Below are 15,093 nucleotides of genomic sequence, written 5' to 3' on the forward strand. Positions count from 1 at the left end.
AGCATAATAAAGGTGCCATTCCTCCCATGGAGGGAAAATGGAAAGGGGTAGAAACAAAAAGCATCTATACTATTTAGGTAAAACAAAACAAAACAAAACAAAAACGCCTGAGAACTCAGATTATTACCCACAAATTTCTATTTGAATGTTTTTCTACTAGTTTTTAACTCATATAGGTTCCAGGAAAATTTAACTATCTTAAATAACAGCAACATGTCAGATAACTATAAAACATTAAGAACTGGATCCAGGGGTTGGCAGACTTAAAAAAGCCAGACAGTTATTATTTTAGGTTTTGTGGGCAGTGCAGACTCTAAGGCACTACACAATTCTGCCATTATGGCACAAAAGCAGCCATATACAATACGTAAGTGGATGTGAAGGCTGTTTTCCAATATTTAATTTACAAAAGCAGGATGATTTGGTAGATGGGCCATAGCTTGCTGACCCTTGACTTAATCTACACATTTTTTTTTTTTAAATTACAAATTCAGCAGACAACTGTAGGGGAAACCACTATTTTAAAACTCAAAACTCACAAAATACATAAGATGAGTTCAGAAAAAAGCTTACAGGTATGAGCGCATGGAAATGGTTTCTTTTTTATTTACAGGCATTAAAGTAATAGGACAGTGGGATGCAGACCTTTGTGATTTTGTTACTATAACTGAAGAGCATTTAGATTTTCTTATTTCTACATGAATGAAAATAAATCTAAACACCGAAGTGATCAATGACTAATAAGTCTTAATCACGACAGGATTAAAAATAACTTTCATACATAAGATCATAGTATTCTTATTTCTAGCCCTATGACATAATCTTACTATATTAGTAAGAGAAAGGTATTTCCTACAATGTTCTGATTCACTTTTCTAATCCCCAAAAACCTCTTTTCTGAATGGAATGGATGGTTCCCAAAAGTAGGGTACGTATTATTAAGTGTAAATATGGCTATTAGAAATGTTACTGAAAGCGCAAGTATTACCTCATATCTCCCTCTATTTCAGCAGTAAAATAGCTACAATATAATTATAAAATATAATTATAAAATTAGGTAATTATAAAATTATCTACCACTCTTAGTTAAAACAATTTACTACTTGAGTAACGTTTTAGATTTTATCCTTATACTCACAACCTGTAACCACTGCCACCCACCACCACCCCATTCTAGTAACATCTTTTAACATGAAAATCAAGTATTAAAAATCTCTTAAATATCCAATCCCTATATCTAGCCATCAAAAAACCCTATGTTCCGATAATAGAAAAAATAAAATTTGACACTATTATATGTCATGTCATAGAACAATCTGTGTTGTTTTAACATGTCTGAACATTGTGTGGTCTCTTAAACAGTTGGAAATAATTTCAATAATACTATTGTTATTTTAAACTTCACAATTTCAGTAGTAAATCACCTTCATACCTACTAGACACATTTTTGGATATTCTGATTGTAGTCAATTTTATTTTATTGGAAATACATTTTGCTTATTTTGGAAAAAACTTAGAAGTCATTGTACGGCCAACTCACAGAACTTACAAAGAGAAATTAATGAAAATAGTTCAGCCTATTGATAATTGGTCTAATTTGAAACCTTATAGTTTATATGACTACAGGAAATCTTGTGGTTATTACGGTCCTTGAGACTCTATTTTTCAGAAATCATTCTAAGTCACAGATCAAAATAAACTTGAATTTAAAAAAACTCATCATGTAATATTAACATTCTCAAATTTTATTTTCAGTACAATCGAGGCAATACAAAGCTATATGGGACTAAATTAAGCCAGAAAGCAAATTTTTTATCACTATTTTCACACCATAAGCCCAGATTAAATGAATAAAATTGCTTTTATTCATATACAAAATTAATCTCAAAAACACACTTTTAACATACCTTTCCTCCTGCTTTCAAAAATCCCATATACTCTTGCAGGGAAACTTGGCATTTTACTGTCCTATCTCCATCCAAACTCACTCCATACTTGGAAAACTAGGGGCCAAAAGCAACCAAAGTTAACCAATTCAAAATGACTATGTCCATCTTATTAGTGACACTGTAACCAGATGGAGGAAACCCCAAAATAGTCTAGCTATAATCTAGCACTATGGAATCGAATTCTAATTTAAATAGATCTTGTTTTGGTGATTAACATAACATAAATAAATAAATAAATCGATCTTGTTTTACGAAAAGATGAAGGTGAAGGAGAAGCTAACACTAGGGGGCAGCATCGAGCTGCTGGGACGGTCTGGGCTTTCTTCTAACATGTAAACTTTAAATCAAGGCTAGTATATTTTTAATGAAAATTACATTATAATGAAAGGCAACTTTATAGAGTTATAAAATTTGTTATAAAGGAAAAAGGATAGCTTTAATTGGCTACACTTCTTCCCATTTTCTACTGTGTAATTTCTCTTGCATCTTGATTATCAGTTTAAAACGACTAGTAATGTTTAAGATTTTATTTATTTGAGAGAGAGAGAGAACGAGGGGAGGGGCAAAAGGAGAGGGAGAGAATCTCAAGCAGAATCCGCGTTAAGCTCAGGGCCCTATGCAGGGCTCTATCTCATCACCCCAAGATCATGACCTGAGACAAAACCAAGAGTCAGACACTCAACAAACTGAGCCACACAGGCACCCCAATAATGTCCTGCTGATAAAAGCAAAACCCAGGGCATTTCCATTGAGGTAAGCACTACAGAGACAAGGACTAACATTTTTATCCAAAGTATTTCCTTGGGTTAATGCTAAATTTAAATTTTGTTACATTCAATTAACATTTTAAACTTGATTTAAAAGGTTGACAAACAAGCTTTGCCCATTCATTAAATAATGTCATGAGCATTACGTGACAAAAAGTTGTGGAGTATGTGCCGCCTCAAGGATTTAGTAGGGCAGGGAAAACAAGATGTACATATGGAATTTTAAGTTAAAAAATATGAGCACCAGAAAAAAAATTCTAAGGATTATTATATGTAAGTAACAGAACAATAACAATAGGATAACTGTATCTCTGGCAAAGGCCCAGTAGAAACCATTAAACCTCATTCTGGGGATAATCAAGTTATCAGAGTTAAAGACAGAAAGTAGTCCTCCAACCACTAATGAAAAACTGAAACATTTGTATGTAGAAAAGAAGGTAATATGAACTAAGTTTTTCCGCAGCCCTTTGTTTCATTATGTAATTTATAAAGATCACAGTAAACCCATGAGGTAGGTTTTTTAGCACAAGTTCATAGATAAAAGATTAAGATAAACTTGCTCACCAAATTAGTTAATAATGGGTCATAGTTTGGAGTCTCACTCCAAAGCCAACAATTCTTTCCAATACTGCCAATATTTGGGGACAGAGAGGTTGGAGAGAACTGAGTAACGAGGTAAATTCTCTTTAATTATAATGTAACTGTAATTTCCCTTGCTATAACACCTATATCCTATATTCTCCATAAAACAGTGAAAAACTAAAACAAAAACCCACCCCTAGAGTAGTACTTGCATACCATACTCGAAGCCTCCTAAAAGTACTGCAAAATCAGGTGGTCAAAAAGGGGGAGAATCTGTTGGCTTTTAAATTGTAGAATATTAACTGATAATGGGAAGAACAAATACTACTTATCACACAACATATTATTGATGTCAACTCCTAAGAAAGGTCTTCCCTGACCACTTCTTTTAAAGCAGCATCAAAGTCATTCTTACACAGGGATTCTTAACCAGGAGTCTGTGTACAAAATTCAGGCTTGTGAATCTAGATTTAAAAAAATACATCCTCATTTTAATCTCTGAAAATTATTCTTTCAGTTATGAATGTAGGCAAAACCACAGAATATGTAGTACCTGATACTTTATAAGAAATCATACAAATTATATCCTTTAATGATCATTTAGTCCTCACTAGTCTGAAATTAGGCATTAGAACTGAAACTACTCTTGATATTTAATCCTCTACTAAAGCATGGATTCCTTCATCTTATTTAATATTTTGATTATTTCAATATAATTGGGTGTGTTGTAATCCTATATATTCCACATTTAAAAATCATCAGTCTCATCACACACACACACACACACACACATCCCTCCAGTACATCAATATTCAGTAAGTATAGGGATGTGGGTTGTCTGGTATGGACCCCCCAAGTCTTGAACAGTGACTGACTCATAAAGGTACACAAAATTTGTAGAACAAGAAGTCTTAAAAAAAAAAAAAAAGAGTATACAAAAGTCTTGATTTAAGGCTTTCTGCTGCATTACAATTAACTACACTCTAAATTTCCAGCTTTTCCAGTATATTGTCCTTAATTATGTAAACCTGTCACGTTAGTTTTGCTCCATCGAGAACGACTCAGTTTCAAAGTAAAACTAGAATACCGAACAGTGTATAAGACATTAAATGAAAGAAAAGAAAAAAACAACAGTATAACCTACTTTTTAAAAAATTATGTGCTTTACTGTTACTCTTTACTACTTAAAACAGGGACTTGTGTGAAGGACCCTTCCAATGAGGGCTGCGGATGTTGCTGCTCCTTCTTCCTCGTGCCCAACTCCTCAAGACAGCCCATGTGGACAGGCTCCCACGTGAACAGTTCTTTACACAAGCCGGGGGAAGATCTTCAACATCATCGCCTGCGCCCTCATAAGGCCCCTTCTTAGCTGGGGTACTCGAGGATCCCAAGGGAGAAGCGAGTTGAGCAGACCCCTAGAGCAGGGGAGGGCCGCGGCTCTCCTGCTACTTCCCCAGCCGGGACCCACGCCGCTCACCGCCGAGGGCTTTCAGGAACAAAGCCCGGGCCGCCACGCCACCTTCGGGCCCACCCGGCCTCCCCCACCGACTCAGCCTCAGCCCCACCCTCAGCCCTCAGCTCCGGGGACCCCAGCGGGCTCAAGAATTAACTCCCCCGCGTCCCGCCTCGGCTTTTCGGTTGGTGGGGGAGGAAAGCCTCCACGAGGCCTCCCGCGGTAGGAGCACAGGCGCCACCGTCCGTTAGCCTCTCGGTGCCGGAACAGCGGCTCCCAGGCTCCATCCCGGGGGCCCCTCGTCCGACCCCAGGATAGACCGGAGGGAAGGACGGGACAGGAAAAATCGGGGCATTCGTCGCCTCCGCAAGTCCTTCCAAGGCCTGACTGCGGATCCTCCCACCCTCCGGGCACAGGGTCCCCGCCTCCTCTGGCGACGCCACCCTCGGCCCCCAGGCCGCCCGCGCGCAGCCCCCTAACCGCCGCCGCCCGCCCAGCGGCCACTCCCCCACTCCCCGCGCGGGTCCCCAGCCTCAACAGGAGTCTGGGTCAAGCGCTGGGTCCCGCACGCGGAAAGAAGACTGCCCGGCCGCCAACCCCGCGGCAGCCCAGAACGCACACGAGGAGCCGCGGCGCCCCACGCGCAGCCCACCGCGCGCTCTGCTCCGGCTCGCCGCCGCCGCCGCCGCTGACTGCAGCGCCCGGATCCCCGAGGGACCCAGCCCGGACTCCCCGGTTCTTGTCTCCCTTTCTACCCCCCCGCCGTCCCGGGACTCGCAGTCTCCGCCGCGCATGGGGCCGGTTCTGGGGGAGGGAATGTAAACAAATCGGGGTTTTATAGTTACCTCACACTCGAGTGCCGTGTGCATCTCCTCTCCGCTCGGTACCAAACCCCGGCTGCACCAAATCGTGTATTCACCAAAGCCGGCTGCGCTAAGTGCGTCGCGGAGGCCCGCGCGTCAGACACCAGGCTACGCTACCGGCGTACAAGGCCCACTCAGGTCCCTGCGCAGCCGCACCCCGTCCGCCTATGGGTGCTACGCTCTGGGCGTACACGCACCACCCAGCCATTCACTTCGGATAACGCAACTTGCGGAAGGGAACTGCACCACTCTCGGATTCCACACGGACAGACCGAGCAGTAGGAAATTCGAGTCTACGCAAACTGCGGAACTCCGTGGCTCCGCGGTAGTTTTGTTCCAAGAAAGGACGCTGCGGGGGAGTTGGGGCGGCTTCTAACGCATGCGTGGAGCGCCCTTTACCGCTCGCCTCTTCTCCTGGTTTTGCGTGTCCGTTGCTGCAGCCCTGGTGAGGCGGATGAGTAATGTAAGCTGTAAGCGCAAACGCTTTAGCCGAAAGGTATCAGATTGATAAATTGAGATATTTATCTGTACCATCCCCTTTGTTAAAATAACCTCTCAGTCTCTTAGGGCAAAAAGGAACTAGTATTTAATGCTAAGTACGAGGTCTTTTGCATAGTTCTTTCCCCACCCCACAATTTATTCTCAAGCGCACTTCCTGTGGGCCTTCCAAGCGTAAAAGAAAAAGTTGAGTTCAGAGAGCATGTCGCGCACTTATGGTAATTCTTGAGACTCTGGCAACTTTCCAAGGTTTTCCACCACCTCCTACTGCCTAATTCACTGATTATTTCATAACACCCAACGGCAAAAACTCCTGATCCAGCCAAGCAATTCCATGGACTCCTGCCTACCTCGTGCTCATTCTTGCTCCCATTCCTTTGCTCACACCATACTTGCCATCTGAATTGCCTCCTCCCCTTTTCTTAAGCAATTCATAACCCATACTTTCTTAAAAGGTGGCTCTGGACACCTTCCCTTTGTTCCATTACTTTGCTTCCTGCAGTTATTTAATCTCCATGGTGAGGCTTATCTGTATTCTGTCTGGTGTGCCTATTTCTGCATCCAGCCAGAATCTAATAGAGTGAGTTCTGGGGTGCCTTAGTGATGTCTAGCAGAGTGCATAAAACCATGATCAATAGTAATAGCAAGCTTTACTATGTGTCAGGTACTTCCTAAGTGCTTTACATATATATTAGTTTCATGCTCGTAACACAGTGAAGTAGATATTATTATCCCACCCCAGGAAACTGAGGCACAAGAAGTTAAGTAACTTGCTTAAGATCACAGAACAGATAGGGAGAATTGGGATCCAAACCCAGTTAGTATGGCTACATATCCTGCTGTTTAGCATATTTATCTTTGTGAAGCAAGATTCTATTTTTGTTTTGTATCTCTACAAAGAACATCTTTTAGGTACTTAGTAAATGTCTATGGACTGTCAAGATACTAAGCTTCTCATACGCCTTCTTTCCTGTGTGGGAAAGTCAGTCCATTGACAACCCCCCCCCCCCACTACTGCAAGTTTCCAAAGCTGTTATTAGGCAGAGAGAACTCCTGAGGTATAGGGGAGAAATCAAGTCTGATCCTCGTGTCAAGTCTCACCATATCACTAACTGTGGGAGACCATGATCATGGTCCTAAGATTCATGGATAAATTAAGGGAATTGGTCTAAATTTATTCTAAAGTCCTTAGATCTCATAAAAGCAGAACTAATGTCCTTAGAGTTCATAAAATCAATATGGTACATCTTCTAGGTACAAAGCATTATAAGCTTCCAAATTACCCTTATATTTTAAGGCTCATAATTATTTTATTAATTTTAAGGCTCATAATTATTTTATTGACATTATTTTCAGTACCTTTACCATATATGCAATATCTTTCTTCTGAATATCAATAAGATACAGTACCTGCATTCCTTATATCTTAGGGTACCCACAATGCTTTTTCACTTTATAAAGCTAATTAATGTTCAGCTGGTTCACATAAGTGCAGCTGAACTGATTCATCACATATTCAAATACTTCCATACAAGTTTGTCAACAGCTGCAGTTCTGAGTCAAATTCCTCAAGAATTCGAATTCCCCACCCTGTACCAGCCCTTTCTCTCAGGATTCCCTAGACCTCCCACATTTCAGGAACTAAGGGGTTAATGCCTGGCTAAGGGGAGAAACCTGCAGGACCCACCTGTTATCAAAGACCTTCATTCTAATTGGTTGGTGCCCTTGCTTTACCAACTGTTACATATCTTAAATATCATCCTTGCATAAAACTATAGGGTAAACCTACTTGAAAATAGACCATGTCTCCTCCCACTTCTATACACTTACCCAAACATTCATATATGATCAAGTATATGCACTCTGATTAGGGCAAGGCTTAGAGTAAAATTACTACATATGGTAAATGAGCTGAAAACTAGTGTATTACTTTTCCTAGTGGGAAAAGGAATCTCAGCAAATGACTTGAAGGCTTACTCAAAATCACCTGCTGAGTTAAACAATGGAGAGTGCTGCAAAAACATCACTGTAATGTATGGTTTATTTTTGCCCATTTTATATATAAGGAATGTGTCAGAGTAAGGAAATTCTAATATGTTAGAATCATAGAAGATCTATTTAAGAAGATCTTACTTAACAAAGAGAGAGCAAGAGAGAGCGTTGTGTGTGAGAGAAAGGCAGGGGAGAGGAAGAAAGAGAATCCCAAGCAGGCTCCACACCCAGCACAGGGCCCGACACAGGCCTAGATTATGACCTGAGCCAAAATCAAGAGTCGGACACTTAACCAACTGAGCCACCCAGGCGCCCAGAATAATAAAACTTTCTAAAAGGATTAGTAATTTTTTTTCTGTCCACCCCATTTGATTCATAAACAAGCTCACCTGAACTATAAAAACAGTATAGATGATTTGCGAAAGCTTGGGGGCTGGGGGAGAGAGAATATCGAATTATTTGTAAATGGTTTACCTTTCATTTGTTTTTGCTTATTCACATTGCTTCGGTCAGTTTTATTTAACATATCTAAAATTTTAAGCATGACTAATCTACCTTTGTGAGGCATGACATAATAAATTCGATGGCCTGGGGTGCTTGGGTGACTCAGTCGGTTAAGCATCTACCTTCGGCTCAGGTCATGATCCCAGAGTGCTGGATCGAGCCCCCCCACTCCCTGCTCAGTGGAGCGCCCCCTTCTCCCTCTCCCTCTGCTGCTCCCACTGCTTGTGGTTTCTCACTCTGTCAAATAAAAAAATAAAATCTTTAAAAAAAATTAAAAAATAAACCCAATGGCCTTTTTTTGCTCCTCAGAGGATTAGAAAAGAACCAGCTGCAATAAATACAGAAAATAAGAATCACACTTCCTACCTTAATCTTTAGTTGTGAATAAAGGAAGTCTATGTCATAAACTTGGTTTCCCTCTAGTAGAGGAGAAAATTGTCACCATCCACAACAAAGTTAAGAACTTTTAATTAAATTTCTAAAGAACATTACTGATTCAAAGACATCAGACCTTTCAAACAATTGTTCTTTCCATGAATTAAGATTAGTAATAACTAAAGATAAAACCCTTATATTCATGTTCAGTTTAAACTCTGATCTTCAGGAGTGCCTGGACGGCTCAGTCGGTTAAGCATCTGCCTTCAGATCAGGTCATGATCCCAGGGTCCTGGGATCGAGCCCCAAGTCAGGATCCCTGCTCAGTGAGGAGTCTGCTTCTCCCTCTCCCTCTGCCCCCAACCCCCTCATGCTGCCTCCCCCCTCCTCAAATAAATAAGTAAAATCTTTAAAATATAAATAACCTAATTTTTACATGGCCAAAATGTTTGGTTCAGACAAAGTCATGCCTAGAGGAAAGAGAACAAGGAAGACTAAATTATATGGAACACTACATCAAAAACTAATGATGTAATGTATGGTGATTAACATAAGATAATAATTTTAAAAATAAATAAATAAATAAATTATATAGATATACAGCCCTGAGGTGGGGGGTACAAAGTACCAGGAAAAGGTGTTAACGAATTGAAAAAAGAATATATAAACCTAGGCCTCAAAATTAACAGCTGTCTACTCACTTTTGGAGACTATGTATTTCAGCCTGGAGATTGAGGCCCCCCACTCCAGATCTGAAGCCAGAGAAATGTAAAAGGCAAACCCCATTTCTGTTCTTTAAGCCCCATAGCAAGGTGTAACATCTAACATGTCAAGCCCATGGTCAGGATGGGAAGTGGGATTTGTGGGGCAGTCTTTTCCTGATCCCTTGAGAAATTATGGCTCTGCCATCTCATCTTAAGACTCATCATTCCTAAAACTAAGATAGACTGTGCGAGTTTGCATGGAAGCTCTCATTAGAGCAGTGCGGCTGCCCTTGTAGCCCTTTCTAATGAGCAGGACTCATGTCACTGACAAGACCATCCTCTAAAACAGAGCCCACCACTTTGAGGACGATACACAAAGGCAGGGAGAGAGCAACCCATCCCGCCCTGGTGAGAGACAAATTTGACTGATGTGCCTGTCAGGTGAGACCATTTTGAGTTGGTAGGCTTGTGCAATAAAATGAGTTTCAGGCTATCTGCACAAATGAAAACAGATTCGAGAAATGAAACAACTAATACAACAGTTCAAACAACTCCCCGCCTCCAGTAGAAGTTAACTTTTATGTCATTGCCTAGATGATGCTAACATTACACTAGGCAGATCCCTCAGTTTTGGTTCATTGCAATACCAACAAAAGGACTTTTAACATTAGATAGGAAGAAAGACAACAATGGAGAGGCTTAAAGTTTCTGATTTACCATGGCAAGTCCTTTCGAAAATAGGAATGAGACCTAGCCTAGGAGAAGCCGGAATACCCACTCAGAAGAATAAATGAAAGGAAGAAGCTCACAGCGGGAGCCATGGTGACAGGCAGACCACACATTTGCCCACATGATGGTAAAAGGAAGATGTCTTGCCCCAGACCTAGTCTATTGTGCTCATCAATCCCCGGAATTCCATATTTAGAACTTTATTCCTGGGACTTGAAAAGGGACTTTGACCCTAAGGGAAGTTACCACTATTTTATTACTTGTTTATACTGCTGCAAGAGTGTATTTTTTCATGCCTTTTCTGAAGAAGAGGAAGTTTTAACAAGGGAGGAAATATGATTATCTAGTTTCCTAAGGGTAGTGTGGTACAAAGGGACAAAAGGAAAACTACACAAATTGCCAACTTCTCAATCTTGCTTCTAGCCAGCCTTGTTCACTTACAGAATACTAAGATGAAGAAAACCAGTAGGTTTGGTAAGCAGTCACTTGAACCAAGCATGAGGGCCTAGATGCCAACGGGCAGCCATTTTGGATCTTTCAGAACTCTGAAAGCACAGGAAAAAAAATCAACTTTCCAAACCTTAACTCCTAGTCCAAAGGAATTTAAAAAGCAACATAAATAATCCACATGAATATTGCAAATTCAAAGAGGATTTGTGGATGGTTATACTTCAATTTAAGGAAAATTATCAAAATGGAAGTGAATTAGCAATAAGTTACCATGTAAGGATATTTTTAAAAGATTTTATTTATCTATTTGAGAGAGTGCGCACGTGCATGAGCGGCGGGGGGGGGGGGGCAAAGGGAGAGGGCAGGGGGAGAGGGCAAAGGGAGAAGCAGACTCCTCGCTGAGCACAGGAACCCAACTGTCTCCATCCCAGGACCTTGAGATCATGACCTAAAGCCAAAGTCCGACGCTTAACTGACTGAGCCACCCAGGCACCCCTCCTTGTAAATATTTTTTAAAGCAGGTTCATCTGTTTAACTGGTTAAAATTAATAAACTCATTTTTAAAATTCATTTAAAATGTCATCACATGAGAGCATATTTCAAATCTTGCCTAGAGATTCCAAGATAATTAGTAATGAGACCCATTTCACAACTGACATTTATGAAAACAAATACATCTTTTAAAAATCAAGATACACTAGGTTTAGCTTAACAAACATTGCTTACCTTTATTTATTAAAAATTTGACAGCAAGAGTGCAGCAAAATTCTAAACATTAGGGAAGGCAGTAAATGAATTGCCAAAACAAGAGTAGCTTCTAGGGATTTCCAAATTTTTCTTGCACTGTTTCTAAGTAAAGCTCAAATTATATTTTATTTTTACTAGAATAAGCCATTTTTGCATTCTTCACAGAATCCCATAAACCACCTATTCTTACCATTTCACATCTTTAGAGAAGTTCTAGATACTCCCCAATGTTTTTTGAGGAATGATTCTGGCAGTGGCCAATAATTAAGAACCTACTATGCTTGGCTTGCTTCCTCATAGATGATCTCACCTACAGCTTCCAATGATTTCATCAACTCAGGTTTCATTCCAATTACAGTGACAGTTGCTTTCTCTAGGCAATTAGGTTTCAGTCTTTCTTCCCACCCTAAATACGGGAATATGTATAGTTTAAAATGTGTCAATTAGTTTAAATGAGTTAAATATAATAACTTATTTTATCCCTGTACAGCCCTGCAAGGTAAATATGATTATGCCCATTTTAGATATGAAGAAAACTGAGGTGGTTTCATAGCATGTGGCAGACCCAGGACCCCAGTCCAAACAGTCTGGCTCTGGAGGCTATGGTCTTAACCGCTGCATTACTTTACCTCTTATATCAAAGCTATCCCAATTTTTGTGAGGGTATCTATATTAGTTTCTCTGCAAAAGTTGGTAATTAAAAAAAAAATCCGTAGAACCATAAACTGGTGGCTTTTCAGTCTGTAAACGTTGCAGGTCAATGGAAATTTTAAATGGAATAAAGAATAGCATAAAAAATTTTCAAGATACTTATAATGTGAACATTTGTTCTTTTTTGCTTTATCTTTCAGCTTGAGTAGCTTGAATCAATTCCAAAGGAGATGTTTATTCCACAGTCTCTTAAATTAGAAAGTTAATTAGCCAATCTGGTTATACATTTAGTTGAAAGCTTTCCCCTCTTTATGGTGATTTGATGTAGTTATTCAAGTATTTATTTATACCAGTAAAGTTATATTAAAAATTAAGCAGAATCAAGTGTATGTTAACAAATTTAATCAGTCATGTAAAAGTGAGCTATTAACGTGCTCATCAATAAGGACTCGGTCCGGTGCAGGAAAATATATCCCAGCAAATTTAAAGTGAAATTCACTCAGGGGATTAAACGTTCACTCCGCTCCAGTCCTTAGATTTATCTCTATCCTCTGCAAGTCTCCCTTGGAAAAAGAGACAAGTGTTAATTAAGGATTGGAAATATCTTCAAGCAAAAGTTTATGTCCCTTTTATGTTGCAAGCTATGCTTGTTAAGTAGCTAGGAAATGAGGGTGAACAAAATAGGATTCTTGCCCTTCAGTAGCTTACAATCCAGTCAGGGAGATTGTAAAGGAGGCAATTTTAGTACAGTATGAAAAGTGCTATACTGGAGATAGGTATGGGTTGCTATGGTAACCAAAGCAAAAATGTCTTCAAAAAGGAAATGACATCCAAGGTCTGACTTAAGGATGAGTAGGACAGAGCCAAGTAAAGGGCATAGGGCAGAGCAACGCAAGCAGAGGGATGAAATGAGTAAAAGTGTGGTTCTCAGTTGGGGAACTGAAACCTGGGGTGTTGATGTGTGTTTTTGACATGAAGGATTAGAAGAGATGAGACAGGACCAGTAAGCCAGGCTTTTGTGTACCATACAGAAGAGTCTGAATGCTACCCTGAAGGCAGGAAGAGCTCTGACAAATAAATAAAATCTTTAAAAAATATATACTGCTTACAACAGAATATCACTGTTGATTTTCCAGCATTAATAGCATCTGATCAGGAATTTGTTTTTCTTTTTGTTGTTGTTGCTGTTGTTGTGGTTGCTGTTGTTGTTGTTTTAAAGATTTTATTTATTTATTTGAGAGAGAGAGCGAGAGAGCGCATGGGGGTGGGGAGAGGCAGATGGAGAGGGAGTGGCAGACTTCCCCACTGAGCAGGGAGCCTGATGCGGGGCTTGATCCCAGGACTGTGGGATCATGACCTGAAGGAATTTGTTTTCTTAAAAAAAAAAAAAGTAATTTTCATGGTGTATTTATATGGTAGAATGCTCTGCAGCCAAAAAGGATAATCTAGATTACCAGAAACTTTCTCACCCTTTAGGTTTCACTTTCTCTAAGAGGCCTTCTCTATCCTGAGAGCCCTCTCCTGCACTAACTTAGCATGATTCTCTTCTCATTACATACTATTTCTTTCCTTTATAGCTCTAATCAGTTTTAAAGTCCCCCACTTTCTTCCCCCCAATGTTTCCCCCTTTCTCTGTGTGTCTTTAATTGTGTTTTGTCCCTAACCAAACTCATCCTGACAAAGGGCCATGGGAGCTGTCTTACCAACAAGGTCTGCTCAAGGCCGAACGTGGTGCCTTGAATAACTGGTCTGAATGAGTGGAATGCCAGGTTTAACACTAGAGAACATATAATGAGATGCTGTGTTTGGAGAAATAAACACATGGAAGTAGTTTGTAAACTGCATTAGTAGTGGTGGGATTTGGGGAAGGTTATCGGCATTTGGTAATTTCTCTATCCTAATACTGTTACTACCACCACTAATGAACAGTTATTCAATGTTTTACTAGGCATTAGAACTTCCCTAAGATAATGGGCAAGAGTAAATGTTTACTAGGCATCAGAGTTCTCCTAAGTCCTAAGTCCACTCATACATTTTCTTATTTAATTCTCACAACAACCCTATTTACTCTCATTACACCCATTTTACTGATAAGAAAATAACTGCAGAGAAGTTCTGTAACAACTGGGCTAAAGTTACAGTCCAAGCTCAAAGCCCTTGATCTTAAACCACTAAGCTATTTATCACGTGTGTGTGCGTGTATGTGTGTGTGTGTATGTGTCAGAGAGAGAGAGAAGAAAATGTACTTGCTAAATTCTCAACTCCTGTTTTAAGAAACTAAGGGCCAAGTTGTTTTTGCCAACAAAAATGTTTTTCTGAAGCTATAAAGATAGCAGTGGCTGAATCACTAGAATGGCACCTGCCAAATTTATACAAGTCCACAACCAAATCCCCCCACTCACACTTACCTGGCTCTCTGGAGGCACAGGTAAACCAAGGCTTCTATATTGTACGAAAGCCAGTGTTCTCCAGTCCTAACGCATGTGTGGGCTATGTCCTGGGAGACCCAGAATATGAGCCTTTTATCCTTTAAGGGCAGAGAGTCCACAACAAACATTATAAATATCTTTACAATGAATTGTACGTATGCCTGTGTGACTATTACTCTTTACTTGAACTCTCTAGAATTTACATGAAATAGAGTGGCTACTTTTGAATATGGTTCCAGCATGAGCCTCTTCCTGTGTTTCCCAGTTCCTTAGTTTTACGTCCGGATACCTGATTTATTAGCAATGTTACAAATGTAAATGGAATGTATCTTGACCCTTTCAGTTGATATTGACTGTAAAATAACCAACCTCTTCAGCAGAGATATTTTGTTTTCTCTCA

At 40.1% G+C, this 15,093-nt stretch overlaps 1 protein-coding gene across 3 annotated transcripts in view; it reads right to left on the reverse strand.

Annotated features, from left to right (window-relative positions):
* The window catches only part of SLC39A10 (solute carrier family 39 member 10), a 131,648-nt gene that overhangs the window by 60,644 nt on the left and 55,911 nt on the right, over nt 1–15,093 (reverse strand). The window contains exon 1 of one of the 3 annotated variants that reach the window (XM_032405812.1): nt 5,597–5,898. The exons of the other annotated variants lie outside the window; for them this stretch is intronic. The gene's annotated coding sequence lies outside the window, so the exon portion shown is untranslated. Of the gene's footprint in view, nt 1–5,596; nt 5,899–15,093 lie in introns of those variants that run through there. 3 annotated transcript variants of the gene reach the window in all.

Source organism: Phoca vitulina, unplaced genomic scaffold, assembly GCF_004348235.1.
Source record: "Phoca vitulina isolate PV1807 unplaced genomic scaffold, GSC_HSeal_1.0 scaffold1, whole genome shotgun sequence".
NCBI lineage: Eukaryota > Metazoa > Chordata > Mammalia > Carnivora > Phocidae > Phoca > Phoca vitulina.